This window comes from Somniosus microcephalus, chromosome 31 (assembly GCF_052327205.1).
Source record: "Somniosus microcephalus isolate GS21.2 chromosome 31, FLI_Smic_1.0, whole genome shotgun sequence".
NCBI classification, from domain to species: Eukaryota; Metazoa; Chordata; class Chondrichthyes; order Squaliformes; family Somniosidae; genus Somniosus; species Somniosus microcephalus.
This window is the reverse complement of record NC_141017.1, coordinates 15128373-15141151: the sequence shown is the minus strand read 5'-3', so window position 1 is coordinate 15141151 and position 12779 is coordinate 15128373. Positions and strand designations below refer to the sequence as shown.

At 53.0% G+C, this 12779-nt stretch overlaps 1 protein-coding gene across 2 annotated transcripts in view; it reads left to right on the top strand.

Moving 5' to 3' along the window:
- LOC147097600 (adhesion G protein-coupled receptor L1-like) overlaps positions 1–12779 on the top strand; it is a 410191-nt gene that overhangs the window by 332373 nt on the left and 65039 nt on the right. The gene's annotated exons all lie outside the window — the stretch shown is intronic.

The window sequence follows — 12779 nt, the reverse complement described above, 5'->3', positions numbered from 1 at the left end:
GTTCAGCCGAAGACGATTGTAGATCATCTTTGGGCGCCGTACGGAGACCCAACAGGACCCATGGGAGTCTGTCCACCCAACCTGCGCCTTGAAGACTGGCCCGTAGAGAGGCTTTAAGCGACCTGTGAAATCGCTCGCAAATGCCATTTGCCTGCGGATGATAGGCGGTGGTGCGATGAAGTTTGGTACCGAGCCCCTGAGCCACAGCGTTCCAAAGACCCGAGGAAAATTGTGGCCCGCGGTCAGAGGAGATGTCCGCCGGTACCCCGAAACGGGCGACCCAACAGGAGATGAAAGCTCTAGCGACGTCTGCCGACATGGTGGAAACCAAAGGAATTGCCTCTGGCCACCTAGTGGTGCAGTCCACTATGCTGAGGAGATGAGTATAACCCTGAGAAGGTGGAAACGGCCCCATGAGGTCCACATGCACGTGGTCGAAACGACGCTCCGGAACAGTGAACGCAGCCACTGGAGCCTTGACATGACACTGGACTTTGGCCTTCTGGCATACGACGCAGGTATTAGCCCAGTCACGGACATCGATGTGCATACCTTTCCAAACGAACTTGGCTGACATAAGCCGTTGTGAAGCCTTCATCCCTGGGTGCGACAACCCGTGTATGGCATCGAAAACCCTCCGGCGCCATGCGACTGGCACTATGGGACGAGGAAATCCCATGGAAACGTCGCAAAGGAGCGTGGCACCTGCGGCCTGGAAGACGACGTCGGTCACTTGGAAGCTAGAGGGAACGGTTCGATATGATTGGACCTCCGAATCCGAAACCTGATCTGCCGCCATGAGGGCGTAGTCGATCCCCAGGTGCACCGCGTGGACCGTCGCACGGGAGAGGCAATCTGCCACCAGGGTGTCCTTACCAGACACATGTTGAATGTCCGTGGTAAATTCGGAAATGAACGTCAAGTGACGTTGTTGACGAGCGGACCACGGTTCGGTGGTCTTGGCCATGGCGAATGTAAGGGGTTTGTGGTCGACAAAAGCCGTGAAGGGGTGCCCCTCCAATAAAAACCAGAAATGGCGAATGGCGAGGAAAAGGGCCAGTAGCTCCCGATCGAAGCTGCTGTACTTTTTTTCATTTGTTCGCAATTGACGGCTGAAAAACGCCAGCGGTTGCCACGTGCCGTTGGCCCACTGTTCTTGCACCGCACCGATGGCGTAGTCTGACGCGTCGGTGGTAAGGGCGATAGTAGCACCTGGAAGTGGGTGCGCCAGCATGGTTGCGTTGGCCAAAGCGTTCTTGGTGTCGCCGAATGCCTGGATCATTTCAGCTGTCCAGCTGATTGGGTCTTTACCGGACTTGCCCTTGAGGGCCCCAAACAAGGGTTGCATGAGTTGAGCCGCCTTGGGGACGAAACGGTGGTAGAAGTTGACCATCCCCAGGAACTCCTGCAAGGCCTTGACTGTGGACGGCTGCGGGAAAGAAGTAACTGCCTCAACCTTCGTCGCCAAAGGGACGGCGCCGTCCGATGTTATGCGATGTCCCAGGAAGTCGATTTGCTGCAGGCTGAACTGGCACTTGGCCGGGTTGATGATTAAACCGTGTTGGCTGAGGCGCGTAAAGAGGGAACGCAAATGGGAGATGTGCTCCTCCTTGCTGGCACTGGCGATGAGTATGTTATCAAGGTAGACGAAAAGGAAACGCAGGTCTCGAAGAACGGAGTCCATTAAACGCTGGAACGCCTGTGCTGCGTTCTTTAAGCCAAACGGCATCCGCAGGAACTCAGAGGCCAAAAAGGGTGATGACTGCGGTTTTCGGGACGTCTTGTGGGTGCACTGGAACCTGGTGATATCCACGGACGAGGTCGACCTTAGAGAAGATAGTATTTCCAGCCAAGTGGGCCGAGAAGTCCTGGATATGCGGGATCGGGTACCGATCTGGAGTGGTGGCGTCGTTGAGGCGTCGGTAGTCACCGCATGGCCGCCAGCTGCCACCTGGTTTCGGCACGATGTGGAGAGGCGAAGACCAAGGACTGTTCGATCGCCTAATGATGCCGAGCCGCTCCATTGTGTCGAACTCCGCCTTCGCAGCTGCATGCTTGCCGGGTTCGAGCCTTCTAGCCTGCGCATAAACCGGGGAGCCAGTAGTGGTGATGTGATGTTCAACACCATGTTTCGTCGCCGAAGAGGAGAAGGTGGGCCTTGTCAGCTCCGGAAACTCCCCGAGGAGCCGCGTGAAGTCATCTGGAGGAAGGAAAGCACAGGCAATGGAGCGCGCCACGGAGGTACCGTGGAAGCACGGAATCGAGTGGAAGGTGGCCGCGTTGATCAGCCGGCGGTGCCGGACATCGACTAGTTGGCACACAGAAAATCTGCCCCTAGGATAGGCTGTGAGACTGTAGCCGTGACGAAATCCCAAAAGAAGCGCTGACCGCCGAAACAGACTTCGACCCGCCACTTTCGGAACGTTCGAATAGCTGCGCCATTAGCCACTATGAGGGAAAAACCAAGGTTCCCAGTCTGCGTGCTGAGCTTCGACGCAGGTAGAATGCTACACTGCGTCCCGGTGTCACAAAGGAAACGGTGGCCCGAGAGGGAATCGGTGATATTGAGGAGTTTCCCCGTAGAACTGACGGCCATCGCCACCGCGGAACGCCCATTAGACTTGGTCATCCGTCGCCAGGGACGCCGCCTGTGCCTTTTTTTTTGGCGAAAAACTGCAGGGGGAACGGCAGCATCGTGCTTTCGTACCAAAACGGGTGTGGTAGGAGCACCAGCCCGCTGTAGGAGAAACCGGGACCGCGTCTGTGGGGGGTGGGTGCCTCGTGGCCACGCAGCACTGCTGGGTAACCGTGAAAATCTTATCGGCTTCGGCCGCAAGCTTGGCGCAGTCAGTAATGTCGGAGCTGGCCAGGGCAGCCTGAACCTGTTCAGGCAGTTGATAGAGGAAAAGCTCCCGGAAGATAAAACATTCCGGTTCAGCACCCAAGAGCGTGAGCATTTGGCTCATGAGCTCGGACAGTTTGGAGTCCCCGAGGCCGGGCAGCGTGATGAGCCGGCGAGCACGCTCCGACTTTGATAGACCGAAAACCTGAAGCAACCGTGCCTTAATTGCATCATACTTGCTGTCAGTAGGAGGACTACCGATGCGGCTAATGATCCGGGATGCAGTTGCGCTGTCGAGGGCGGAGACCACGTAATAATAACGGGTCTGATCCACATTGATGTTCCGAATGGCGAACTGGGCTTCAGCCTGGATGAACCAGGCGTCTGGTTGTTGCTCCCAGAACTGTGGCAGTTTGAGCGTGACAGCGTTCGTGTCCATGTCGAATCTTCCACGAAAATCGTTCGTAGAAGTCGGGGTCACCAATGTAGGAACAGAGGTTCCTATCAAAAAGACTGAGTTCGACTCAGGTAATTAAATTAATGAACTTTAATGAAATCAAACGAGTTTAAACTGGAAACTGCTAGGACACATCAATAACAGGTCTACTCTCCTTGAGGGCTCCACGAGGACTGATCCCCCGATCAGGAGAATGACGTCATCACGTTCTTCCCGCCATTGGGGCATCACGTGACTAACGGCATGACGTCATCACGTGCTGTAAAGGTAACTGGCATTGTACAGTCAAACAGTATAATTAAAGGTACAGGCACAGACAGTAACTACATTGCTGTTAAAGGAATTATGTACAACCGCTCTGAGTCCTTTGGTGGCTCTGCCACAACATCCCCTTTTAAAAGAAAAATGATATGCATTACTTTTAAATCTTTCTTCTACATAATGTTCTCAGTAGCATCAACATATAAGTTAACTCAACATTTAACTAGCACTGAAAACATCTCAACGTTTCAAAAACGATGTACAGTTATTTTTTTAGGGCAGCGATCCGCCTACACCCTTTTGCAGTTCACAAGTCAAGGATAACTCTAGGCTTGACCTCTCGTCGGAATGACGGTGTTGTTCCTTGGTGTTCAGGAGGTGCCTGCGATTGCGGCGGTACACCTGTCCTTCTCGGGTGTGGACGTGATACGGTCGCTCAGTGTCAGCTGGCTGGATGACGACTGCAGGCTTCCAGTAGTCATGCTCCTGGATTCTGATGGATTCTCCATTGTGCAGCGGCAGCAGTAGTCTAGCTGACCTGTCATAGTATCTCTTTTGGTGTTGCTGTCTCTGCTGTACATGTTTTGCATGCACTTGCTTGCAGCTGACGACCTGCCAGGGCCTGTCTGGGATACGGTGAGGTATCATGGGCTCTTTGACATTTGATGGGCAGCGTTCTAGACAAATGGAACATTTTCCGACAATGTCCTCAATGTGTTTGCACATTCCGGGCCAAAACATAATGTCACGTGCTCTTTGTTTGCATTTTTCCATGCGCATATGTCCAGCATGAATTTTTTTCAACATCTCTTCTCTGAGACTGGTAGGAATGATGATTTTCTCCCCTTTGAAGATGATTCCGTTGATTTGTGACAGTTCGTCTGTGTGGTTCCAGAATTCAGATATGCTCTGAGGGCATTTCCTCCTTTCCTCAGGCCATCCTTCATGTATGACTTTGCTCAGCAGTGTGAGTTGTGCATCTTTCTCTGTTCCTGCTCGGATCTCCTTCAGTTTTGAGTCACTCACAGGTAAGCTGTTGTACACCATGTGCACCTGCACATCCATGCCTTCACTGAGGCTACTGTCCTGGTAGCTAAGAGACTTTCTGGAGAGCGTTTCTGCGACAGGAATGTCTTTGCCTGGACGGTGAATGATTGTGAAGTCATACTTCTGTAGCTGAAGGATCATTCTCTCTAGCCTTGGTGGGGCTGCAGCTGGTGGTTTCCTCATGATTGACTCGAGGGGCTTGTGGTCGGATTCCACAATGACTCGTCGGCCATAGACGTACTGGTGGAAACGCTTACATCCAAACAGAATTGCATATAGCTCTTTCTCGATTTGAGCATAGTTGATTTCACTGTCTGAGAGAGATCTGGAAGCGTAGCCGATGGGCTTTCCTTCTTGCAGTAATACTGCGCCTAGTCCGTACTTTGACGCATCCACTTGTAGTCTGAGCTCTTTGTTGGGGTCGAAGTAGGCAAGAACTGGTTCTGGTTCTCTGGTGATTAGGTCTTTCATTTTCTGAAATGCTGTGTCATGTTGTTTGTCCCACAGGAACTCATTGGATTGTTTGAGCAACTGACGCATGGGTGCATTGATTACGGAGAGGCTCGGGGCAAACTTGGCTAAGTAGTTAACCATGCCTAGTACTGTCTCTAGCTCTGCGCGGTTCTTCAGCGGCTCCATCTTCTTGATGGCGGAGATTTTCTCTGGATCCGGCTTCATGTCATCAGTTGAGAGGCGATGCCCAAAATAACTGATCTCGGTGGATCCGATTATGCTTTTCTCGGGGTTGAGCTGGATACCTTTCTCCCGTGATCTTTGTAGCATCGCACGGAGGTTCCTGTCATGTTCCTCTCTATTCCGGCCATAGATGAGGATGTCGTCTACGATTGCGACTACTCCGTCGAGGCCTTCATAGGTTTCGTTGATCTTCCGTTGGAATTCATCCTGAGCTGAGGTAAGACCAAATGGTAAACGCAGAAATCGGTAGCATCCAAATGGTGTGTTGAACGTTGTTAGCTTAGTTGACTCTTCCGTGAGCTTGATAATCCAGTATCCTGATCGTGCGTCCATTACACTGAAGTAACGTGCTCCCACTAGCTTGGGTGTGATGTCATCTAGCATTGGTAGAGGGTAGTGAGGGCATTTGATAGCCTTGTTCAAATCTCTGGGGTCGAGACAGACTTTGAGCTTGCCTGTACGTGGTTTCTCAACCACTACTAACGCGTTGACCCACTCTGTCGGTTCTGTTTCCTGGATGATGATTTCTGTATTCTCCATGCTCTGCAGCTCCTCCTTCAGGCGACTATGTAGAGCAAGGGGTATCCTTCTCGGTGGGCAAACCACAGGGGTTGCTGCTGGGTCAAGGTGAATAGTGCATTCACCTGGGAATAGTCCGATTCCTTTGAAAACGTCAGCAAACTCTTCCATGACTGTCTGCTTCTCAACTGGTGCTGTCAATGATAGCACTAGCTTGACGAGGTCCATGTCTAAGCATGCCTTTAGACCTAGCACTGGAGGTGCTCGAGTGTCAATAATGTAAAAGTCCAACATCATGTCGCTTTCTTTGTACTTGCATTTCATCACGCATGTGCCTTTTACAATGAGCTGCTCACCTCCATAGCCGGTCAGTCTGCATGAGGTGGGCTGTAGCTCACACTCATCCTTCAAGCTGTGATACTCACTCAGAGGAATTACATTAACCTGAGATCCAGTGTCTAGTTTAAACTTAAGCTCTTTGCCCTGTTTTCCTATCTCAATATCGGCATAGGCTTGCTCAGTCCCTGAAATCTGTTTTTTCTGTGACACAGAATCAATAAACAGTTCCTCTGCATTTGGCTCTCTATCTGGCATTTGGCTGTCACTCACTGTGTGTACTGCTCTTCGGAAAGCAGTCCTGCAAACTTTAGCAAAGTGGTTCCGTTTACCACATTTAGTACATTGCCTTCCTTTGGCAGGGCAATGATCCTTTTCTCCATGCCAGTTGTTTCCACAATATCCACAGTTTTTGAAGCGTTTTATGTCTGTGTCGCCCATTTTTAGAACTCTCTCTGTTCTTTCTGTTCTGAAACACGCTCTCTGGGCGGTGTTCTTTGGTGTGTGTTTATTAACTGTGTGCACTGTCTGTTCATGTGAACTGCTCGTGGCGCCGGTTATGGTTTTCAACTGTGCTTGGGCTATCTCGTGCGATCTAGCTATGTCCATAGCTTTGTCCAGCGTTAGCCTGGACCCAACATTCAAAAGTTTCTCTCTCACTTTAGCTTAATGTATTCCAAACACGATGCGGTCTCTGACCATCTCATCTTTATCAGCATATTCACAGTCTTTTACCAGCAGTTTTAACTCAGTCACGAACTGTTCAAACGACTCACTAGCTCCTTGTACTTTCCCCTGAAACTTGTACCTAGCGAATATCGTATTTGTCTTGAGCATCACATATGCTTCAAAACGGTCAAAATAACTTTTCAGTACCTTTGCTTCATCCGCGGTGAGAGACCATGTGTTAAAAATGTCTCTCCCTTTTTCTCCGATCCACAAGAGTAGGTAGCTGCATCTTTCTTCCTCCCTTTGCTTTTCAGTGGGCCCGAAAACATCAACTCCACGTGTTGCTTGAACTTGCTCCATTCTCTATGTAAGTTCAAAGATCCCCAATTCATTCGAGGTAAGGGAGCTCCAACGATGTCCATTTCAAATCCCTGTTCTGACACCATGTCTTGTTTTACACACTTTGTACAAAACTAATAAATTGCAGGACAACGGAGTATTACAGTTTAAACTCTTTTAATGAAGCATCAGGTCTGATCTGACTCACAACAGTACAGCACCGTGTGGACAAGATGGAGTCAGGACCCTGGGTCTTCCAAAACAATAGCCTGCAGGCCAATGACAACTCAGCATGTGATCACATGTGAATATAATAGGTATTCCTTACAGATGCCTGCGGGCCAATGACAATGCAAGATGCAAATGTTACAGTGATCTCATTGAAACATACAAGATTCTGAGGGGGATAGACAGGGTAGATGCTGAGAGTTTGTTTCCCCTGGCTGGAGAGTCTAGAACTAGGGGCCATAGTCTCAGGATAAGGGGTCGGCTATTTAAGACTGAGATGAGGGGGAATTTCTTCACTCAGAGGGTTGTGAATCTTTGGAATTCTCTGCCCCAAAGGGCTGTGGATGCTCAGTCGTTGAGTATATTTAAGGCCGAGGTCGATAGATTTTTGGACTCTAGGGGAATCAAGGGATATGGAGATCGGGCGGGAGTGGAGTTGAGGTCGATGATCAGCCATGATCTTATTGAATGGCGGAGCGGGCTCGAGGGGCCGTATGGCCCATTCCTGCTCTTATTTCTTATGTTCTTATATCCATGCATTACAACAGTGACTACACTTCAAAAGTACTTCATTGGCTGTGAAGCGCATTGGGAGGTTCTGCGGTCGAGAAAGGTGCGATAGAAATGCAAGTCTTTCTAGTTTGGGCATGAGATAGTTTACACAGTAAACTTCCGCTCACCCTCTCCCTCCACCCACCCTGTCCATCCTCTCACCCTCTCCCTCCGCTAACCCTCTCCCTCCACCTACCCTCTCCCTCCGCCCACCCTCTCCCTCCGCTCACCCTCTCCCTCCGCTCACCCTCTCCCTCCGCTTACCCTCTCCCTCTGCTCACCCTCTCCCTCCGCCCACCCTCTCCCTCCGCTTACCCTCTCCCTCCTCTCACCCTCTCCCTCCGCTCACCCTCTCCCTCCGCTCACCCTCTCCCTCCGCCCACCCTCTCCCTCCGCCCACCCTCTCCCTCCGCCCACCCTCTCCCTCCGCCCACCCTCTCCCTCCGCTCTCCCTTCGCTCACCCTCTCCCTCCTCTCACCCTCTCCCTCCTATCACCCTCTCCCTCCTCTCACCCTCTCCCTCCGCTCACCCTCACCCTCCGCTCACTCTCACCCTCCTCTCACCCTCTCCCTCCTCTCACCCTCTCCCTCCGCCCACCCTCTCCCTCCTCTCACCCTCTCCCTCTTCTCACCCTCTCCCTCCTCTCACCCTCTCCCTCCGCTCACCCTCTCCCTCCTCTCACCCTCTCCCTCCGCCCACCCTCTCACCCTCTCCCTCTTCTCACCCTCTCCCTCCGCTCACCCTCTCCCTCCTCTCGCCCTCTCCCTCTGCTCACCCTCACCCTCCTCCCACCCTCTCCCTCCGCCCACCCTCTCCCTCCTCTCGACCTCTCCCTCCTCTCGCCCTCTCCCTCCGCCCGCCCTCTCCCTCCTCTCGACCTCTCCCTCCTCTCGCCCTCTTCCTCCGCCCACCCCTTCCCTCCTCTCACCCTCTCCCTCCTCTCACCCTCTCCCTCCGCTCACCCTCTCCCTCCACCCACCCCCTCCCTCCACTCACCCTCTCCCTCCGCTCACCCTCTCCCTCCGCTCACCCTCACCCTCCTCTCACCCTCACCCTCCTCTCACCCTCTCCCTCCTCTCACCCTCTCCCTCTTCTCACCCTCTCCCTCCTCTCGACCTCTCCCTCCTCTCGACCTCTCCCTCCTCTCGCCCTCTCCCTCCGCCCGCCCCCTCCCTCCGCCCACCCTCTTCCTCTGCCCACCCTCTCCCTCCTCTCACCCTCTCCCTCCTCTCACCCTCTCCCCCCGCCCACCCTTTCACTCCACCCACCCTCTCCCTCCTCTCGACCTCTCCCTCCGCCCGCCCCCTCCCTCCGCCCACCCTCTTCCTCTGCCCACCCTCTCCCTCCTCTCACCCTCTCCCCCCGCCCACCCTTTCACTCCACCCACCCTCTCCCTCCTCTCACCCTCTCCCTCCTCTCACCCTCTCCCTCTTCTCACCCTATCCCTCCGCTCGCCCTCTCCCTCCGCTCGCCCTCTCCCTCCACTCGCTCTCTCCCTCCGCCCACCCTCTCCCTCTTCTCACCCTCTCCGTCCACCCACCCTCTCCCTCCTCACCCTCTCCCTCCTCTCACCCTCTCCCTCCTCTCACCCTCTCCCTCCTCTCTCCCTCCTCTCACCCTCTCCCTCCGCTCACCCTCTCCCTCCGCTCACCCTCTTCCTCCGCTCACCCTCTCCCTCCTCTCACCCTCTCCCTCCGCCCACCCTCTCCCTCCTCTCACCCTTTCCCTCCTCTCACCCTCTCCCTCTGCTCGCCCTCTCCCTCCTCTCGCCCTCTCCCTCCTCTCGCCCTCTCCCTCCGCCCGCCCTCTCCCTCCGCCCGCCCTCTCCCTCCGCCCGCCCTCTCCCTCCTCTCGCCCTCTCCCTCCTCTTGCCCTCTCCCTCTTCTCGCCCTCTCCCTCTTCTCGCCCTCTCCCTCTTCTCGCCCTCTCCCTCCGCCCACCCTCTCCCTCCTCTCACCCACTCCCTCCTCTCACCCTCTCCCTCCTCTCACTTCTCCCTCCTCTCACCCTCTCCCTCCTCTCACCCTCTCCCTCCGCCCACCCTCTCCCTCCTCTCACCCTCTGCCCCCGCTCACCCTCTCCCTCCTCTCACCCTCTCCCTCCTCTCACCCTCTCCCTCCACTCGCCCTCTCCCTCCTCTCTCCCCCTCCCTCCGCTCACCCACTCCCTCCTCTCACCCTCTCCCTCCTCTCACCCTCTCCCTCCGCCCAGCCTCTCCATCCGCCCACGAGGGAGCAGAGCCGGGCCGGGGGCGGGAGCAGGAGCTGGGGGTCAGGTTGGTGCGAGATGGGACATCAAACCCTGGGACATTCCCGCGCTGTCGGAATCCTGGATCGCAGCTAGCTCAGCTTCCTCCCGGGTGGTGCTGATCAAGTCCCCTCTAACAGGGTGTTGTCCTCCATGGGAGGGTGTGAGTGAGTGAGTTTGTACACGCCCAGCATTAGGCTGACTGTGAAATATTCAGTGCAGTGTGGCATATTGGGGCAAGGTGCGGCCCCTGTAACTCACCAGGGGTGATTGTACGCCAGTGCCCGTGTAATTGTGTGCACATTCATCACATTGCATACACTCCCCACTCCACCCAGGAGAGTTTAAAAAAAACAGGTAAAAGCCCGGACCAATTTGGGGGGAAAAATCATGGAAAATTCCTCTCCGACCCCCTTAAGCGATCAACACCAATCCAGGAGATCGCATTGAACCCTCCGCGATATCTGCGCTCCTCTAATTCTGACCTCTTCAGGAACCCTGATTATAATCGCTCCACCATTGGTGGCCGTGCCTTCCAAGGCCCCAAGCTCTGGAATTCCCTCCCTAAACCTCTCCGCCTCTCTCTCCTCCTTTAAGACGCTCCTTAAAACCTCCCTCTTTGACCAAGCTCTGCCCTAATGTCTCCTTGTGTAACTCGGTCTCAAATGTTGTTTGATAACGCTCCTGTGAAGCGCCTTGGGCCACTTTACTATGTTAAAGGCGCTGTGTAAATACAACTTGTTGTTGTTGTTGTTGTTGAATCTGATTAATGTCATACAGTACCTACCTTTTGTACGAGGTGATCTCCGCCCCAGCCAGAAACAGGGCCAGCTCTCGCTTGAAAGAATTAAACAGATCAGGATGCTTACATCCAGCTGATCGTGGTTTTCCACTGTTAGTGCTTATATTTACAAGTCTGTAACAGACTCGTCTTGTCTCTGAATTGATTCTGTAGTGTAGACAGGTCGTTAGTCTGGCTCACAACCTCCTTGACCAGGAGGCTGGTGCACTGCCTGGTTCCTAACTTTCAACCTGTCTGGCTTGGGTGGCCCGACCTAGAGTTATACTCCCGGCAGCGTAGGTGCATCCCCTTGGAGTAGGAACCAAGCAGAGGCTGTCCTACAGAGCTGGACAACAGAGGAGCTGCGATGTAGGAGAATGGCATCATCTACTGTATTCAACACCGCAGAGAGGTCAGAGGAAGATAAGCAGAGATAGCGTAGCACAAGCCACCGGGACGGAGGATGCTTTTCGTGACTTTGGCCAGGGCCAAGTCTCGAGATCTTGTGAGCTGGGCCGAAGCCAACTGGAAGAATTTCGAACAGAGAGTTTTTTGAGAGCTAAGCTGAGAGATGACAACGCATCTGAGAACCTAAGAGTGGAAGATGAGGTTAGAGGCGGGTGGTGGTTGGAGAGGATGGATGGTTTTATGACGAGTGGGTAATGATTAAACAGCACAGAAAGAGGCCATTTGGCCCATCGTACCTGTGGTGCCGGCTCTTTGAAAGAGCTCTCCGATGAGTCTCACTCCCCCGTTCTTTCCCCACTGCCCTGTAAATTTTACTTTTCCAAGTATTTATCCAATTCTCTTTTGAAAGTTACTATTGAATCTGCTTCCACCGCCCTTTCAGGCAGCGCATTCCAGATCACAACAACTCGCTGCGTTAAAAAAAAATTCTCCTCATTCCCCCCCTGGTTCTTTTGCCAAATACCTTAAATCTGTGCCGTTTGGTTATCGACCCTCCTGCCAGTGGAAACAGTTTCTCCCTATCTACTCTATCAAAACCCTTCATGATTTTGAACACCTCTATTTCAATCTCCCCTTAACCTTCTCTGCTCCAAGGAGAACAACCCCAGTCTCTCCACATAACTCATCCTTGGTACCATTCTGGTAAATCTCCTCTGCGCCCTCTCCAAGGCCTTCACATCCTTCCTAAAGTGCGGTGCCCAGAATTGGACACAATACTCCAGCTGAGGCCTAACCAGTGTTTTATAAAGGCTTAGCATAACTTCCTTGCTTTTGCACACTCTGCCTTTATTAATAAATGTAAGAAGTCACACGACACCAGGTTATAGTCCAACAGTTTTATTTGAAATCACAAGCTTTCGGAGCACTGCTCCTTCGTCAGGTGAAGTGGAGAGATGCCTATAGACACAGATTATATAGTCAGAGAATAATGCCAGATGATTACAGGTAATCTTTCTAGCTGCCATTTATCACACCTCGGCAGCGAGATAATCATAGCAATCAAAGGTGTGAATGGTGTCCGAACAGGTCAGTCAGGAAAACATTACATCAAAGAACAATGAGGTGGGGTCACAAGGGGTAAAATGTTGCAGATGCTGGGGTCTGTATGAAAAACAAAAAACATTTTCTTTGCTGGAAATCACAGCAGGTCCAGCTGCATCTGTGTAGAGAGAACAAGCCAACGACGACTCGAGTCTGGATGACCCTACGTCAGGTGGGGTTACATGTAGCGTGACATGAACCCAAGATCCCGGTTGAGGCCGTCCTCATGAGTGCGGAACTTGGCTATCAGTTTCTGCTCTACAATTTTGCGTTGTCGTGTGTCTCGAAGGCTGCC